Genomic DNA, 5,361 nt, shown 5'->3' with positions numbered 1-5,361 from the left:
TCAACATCAGAATGTCCTGAAACATTGTAGTTCACACCTTGAGAATGTGTCCTCCCCACCTGAGGTGAAATTGGTCTGTGGAAACTAGGACTTTTATTTTTATGATTTTCTGAATGTGTAAACAAAACATCTAATATTCGAGTTTGGGGGCTCTTATTTTGGAATTCAACATCAGAATGTCCTGAAACATTGTAGTTCACACCTTGAGAAGGTGTCCTCCCCACCTGAGGTGAAATTGGTCTGTGGAAACTAGGACTTTTATTTTTATGATTTTCTGAATGTGTAAACAAAACATCTAATATTCGAGTTTGGGGGCTCTTATTTTGGAATTCAACATCAGAATGTCCTGAAACATTGTAGTTCACACCTTGAGAAGGTGTCCTCCCCACCTGAGGTGGAATTGGTCTGTGGAAACTAGGACTTTTATTTTTATGATTTTCTGAATGTGTACACAAAACATCTAATATTCGAGTTTGGGGGGCTCTTATTTTGGAATTCAACATCAGAATGTCCTGAAACATTGTAGTTCACACCTTGAGAAGGTGTCCTCCCCACCTGAGGTGAAATTGGTCTGTGGAAACTAGGACTTTTATTTTTATGATTTTCTGAATGTGTAAACAAAACATCTAATATTCGAGTTTGGGGGCTCTTATTTTGGAATTCAACATCAGAATGTCCTGAAACATTGTAGTTCACACCTTGAGAAGGTGTCCTCCCCACCTGAGGTGAAATTGGTCTGTGGAAACTAGGACTTTTATTTTTATGATTTTCTGAATGTGTAAACAAAACATCTAATATTCGAGTTTGGGGGCTCTTATTTTGGAATTCAACATCAGAATGTCCTGAAACATTGTAGTTCACACCTTGAGAAGGTGTCCTCCCCACCTGAGGTGGAATTGGTCTGTGGAAACTAGGACTTTTATTTTTATGATTTTCTGAATGTGTACACAAAACATCTAATATTCGAGTTTGGGGGCTCTTATTTTGGAATTCAACATCAGAATGTCCTGAAACATTGTAGTTCACACCTTGAGAAGGTCCTCCCCACCTGAGGTGAAATTGGTCTGTGGAAACTAGGACTTTTATTTTTATGATTTTCTGAATGTGTAAACAAAACATCTAATATTCGAGTTTGGGGGGCTCTTATTTTGGAATTCAACATCAGAATGTCCTGAAACATTGTAGTTCACACCTTGAGAAGGTGTCCTCCCCACCTGAGGTGAAATTGGTCTGTGGAAACTAGGACTTTTATTTTTATGATTTTCTGAATGTATGGACAAAACAGGTAATATATGAGTTTTGGGGGGCTCTTATTTTGGAATACAACATCAGAATGTCCTGAAACATTGTAGTTCACACCTTGAGAATGTGTCCTCCCCACCTGAGGTGAAATTGGTCTGTGGAAACTAGGACTTTTATTTTTATGATTTTCTGAATGTGTAAACAAAACATCTAATATTCGAGTTTGGGGGCTCTTATTTTGGAATTCAACATCAGAATGTCCTGAAACATTGTAGTTCACACCTTGAGAAGGTGTCCTCCCCACCTGAGGTGAAATTGGTCTGTGGAAACTAGGACTTTTATTTTTATGATTTTCTGAATGTGTAAACAAAACATCTAATATTCGAGTTTGGGGGCTCTTATTTTGGAATTCAACATCAGAATGTCCTGAAACATTGTAGTTCACACCTTGAGAAGGTGTTCTCCCCACCTGAGGTGAAATTGGTCTGTGGAAACTAGGACTTTTATTTTTATGATTTTCTGAATGTGTAAACAAAACATCTAATATTCGAGTTTGGGGGCTCTTATTTTGGAATTCAACATCAGAATGTCCTGAAACATTGTAGTTCACACCTTGAGAAGGTGTCCTCCCCACCTGAGGTGAAATTGGTCTGTGGAAACTAGGACTTTTATTTTTATGATTTTCTGAATGTGTAAACAAAACATCTAATATTCGAGTTTGGGGGGCTCTTATTTTGGAATTCAACATCAGAATGTCCTGAAACATTGTAGTTCACACCTTGAGAAGGTGTCCTCCCCACCTGAGGTGAAATTGGTCTGTGGAAACTAGGACTTTTATTTTTATGATTTTCTGAATGTATGGACAAAACAGGTAATATATGAGTTTTGGGGGGGCTCTTATTTTGGAATACAACATCAGAATGTCCTGAAACATTGTAGTTCACACCTTGAGAAGGTGTCCTCCCCATCTGAGGTGAAATTGGTCTGTGGAAGCTAGGACTTTTATTTTTATGATTTTCGAATGTATGGACAAAAAAGGTAATATAAGTTTTGGGTGGGGGGGTTCTTATTTTGGACTTCAATATATCATGCAGTGACAGGTTGTGAGGTGTGCTAAAATCTTTCTTTCTTTCGTTCTGTCTTCCTTTCTTTCTGACAGACAGACAGACAGAATAAATGAATGCATGTGAAATTGCCTTAGCAGGAATTAACTTGTTTTAGTTCTGACGGTCATACCGCAATAACCAGTGTATATGCGCACCACGAAATATAGGTGCGGCTAGTTTGACCGCTCATTTCGAAGTGAAGGCTGACCGCAGTGAAAAACCATCTATGCGCATATATGACGTGCTGATACGGAGGCGTGCAGTCTCGTGGATCCCTTACATGTAAAAGGTTCGCACTCTTTCTTTGTTTTTGTTTTTTTTGCAAGAACAGTATCATCTATGAATGCTGCAAATTATCTCAGACATCTCAGCTCAGGAGGTGCTTTGAGTTCACTTTGCTTTATTTAAACAGAGCAGTTAATTGTGAACGCAATGAACTGTGATTAAAACATAAAATAAAAAAATACGGGCATCTCAAACCATGATTTTATTTCAGTGATTATAATTATGTTTACATTTAGAATTATTTATAATTATAATTATTATTTTTATGTCTTCACTTGTGTAAGTAATTTTCCACCTGCATGTTTAGACGGATACTTGCCTGACAGTAAATGAAAAGGTGATTACTAATATATATACATATTTTTTATCACTTCATTATTTTAAAAGCTTTTTCATTTGGAGTGCAATTTGAAATGTATTTGATTTAAGTTTTTCGTTTTTTAAACAAATTCTTGAAATTTTCAATGCAAAATCACTAAATCAAGAATATTCACCAATCCCTCAGCCCAGGGGTTGCTAATGTAATTGGATATTGCGATATATATATATATAGTGAAGGAGGGAACAAAACAAATGTATTCTCACAAATTATGTATTTTCCCGGAAAACAAAATACCCATCCAGTAGAGAATGCACAGATGAATCTGTTGTAAAGGCATCTTTAAAAAAGCTGAACAACACATTTTAATTGCACTTAATTTTATTTTATTTTTTCAGTTTAATTTGAAATTTTAGTTAAAATAAATAAAAAATAAAGTTCAAAGTTTGAAATCAAGGTGTCTTATTTTATTGTGTAGGCTTAACCCTAACCCTGCTTAATGAAAATTACCCCCTTGTACCACCTAGCGTCCAACCAGCGGTAATACTGGTGTTCGTCGGTTTCCTGTGGAGTTTTTTTTTCAGCGACCAACCGACCAATCCAAACTTGGTCAACCAAGACTCTTCTCATAAACTAATGTTTTGTTTTCTATCAGGGGGCAGCCCTACAGTAGATGTTGTGGCTTTTGATTTGTTTGCTAAGTATTTTTAGCTCTTCATGGCCTATGACAGCAAAGGACTGAAGTTGCTTGTGAGGAAAATTATGAGACACTGTTTTCTGAGGTGATGTGACTGTTGATTGCATTGATGAGTTCTATTTTATCAGTAAAGAAATTCAAGTCATTACTATTGTGCTGCGACGGAATATCTGGTTCAGTCAAGCCTTTATTCCTAACCAATTTAACGATTAGATGAGGTAATAATCTGAGATGTCATCACTCTGCGGTAGAATTTCTATAGTATCAACATCAACTCCATATGACAGAATTAAATCTAGCATATTATTATGGCGATGAATTGGTCCTGTCACATTTTGTCTGACTCCAAGAGAGTTGAGAATATCGATAAATGTTAATCCCAATGTGTCATTTTCATTATCTATGTGAATGTTGAAGTCACCAACAATTAAAGCTTGTAAAGCAGTTCAATGGACAGGAGGAGGCGAGAACCGGCTTGTCAATATAAATAATATTTTAATGGTAAACTTAAACAAAAGACAAAAACACACACATGACGGACATAAACAATCTCTCTCTCGTCGCACCACCGTCTGCAATCGGCCTTTATCCCTCTCGGAGGCTTAATTAGACTGATAAGGGACCGGGTGTGTATAATCACGAGCCAGCCCCGCCCTCCGCCCTGTCACAAAGCTCTATCTACAGCAACTACAAGATCTGATGGAAAATTTGCAGATGTTTTATTTATAACTTACGGTGTCACATTAAGAATTATTAGTTCAAAATACTTAAACTTATATCCTGTTCTCTGAGTAACAACAAATCCTTCACTGTGAATTGTAGCAACACCTCCTCCTCTACCCTTCAGACGAGGCTCATGTTTATAGCAATAACTTGGGGAGTAGATTCATTTAAACTAATATATTCATCCAGTTTAAGCCAGGATTCAGTCAAGCAGAGAGCATCCAAACTATGATCTGTAATCATTAAATTTACTATTAGTGCTTTGGTTGAAAGAGATCTACAGTAATGTTTAGTAGCCCTACCTTTATATGATGTTTATCTTCATTTATTTTTCTCAATGTGTTGAAGTTTATGTGACCTGTGTGACATTTTAAGGCTGCTAGAAGACATTCGGATTAACCAGTTTGTCTGCTTCCTGATCAAATACTATCACAATTAATACTATGAGCCAATTGCTAGAGAGGAGAGTGGCACCTTCCCTGGAGGGATGGAGTACATCTCTCTTTGAGGTCAAGGTCAAGTCTACCCCAAAAACTCTTCCAATTGTCTATAAATTCTATGCTATTCTCTGGACACTACTCAGACATCCAGCCGTTGAGTGACATTAATATACTATAAACCTCGTCACCACGATAAGCAGCGAGGGGGCCAGAGCATATTCCAATAATCCATGTAAAACACAGAGAAAACAAATGCACGTAGTGGAGACATGAGATGTAGACAAGTGGAAGAAAAAAAAAAAAACAGGTGCGCACGATAAAATACACATAGTTGCAACAGTAGAAAAGAGGGAAAATATGAAGCATGTGGTAAAATGCCAAAGGATAAAATTATGAACGGATAAGAATAAGCAATGCTAAGCAGGCTACAAACAGAGACTCGTGCAGTGTGCCGCAGTAGTGCCTCTGATTGGGCTAGTAATAACCAATCGTCGTGATAATTCAAAACGTGTTAATGTAATCTTATATAGAAGAGGCAAATGTATTTGG

This window comes from Xyrauchen texanus, chromosome 49 (assembly GCF_025860055.1).
Source record: "Xyrauchen texanus isolate HMW12.3.18 chromosome 49, RBS_HiC_50CHRs, whole genome shotgun sequence".
In the NCBI taxonomy this organism is placed as follows: domain Eukaryota; kingdom Metazoa; phylum Chordata; class Actinopteri; order Cypriniformes; family Catostomidae; genus Xyrauchen; species Xyrauchen texanus.
This window is presented reverse-complemented; position numbering follows the sequence as displayed.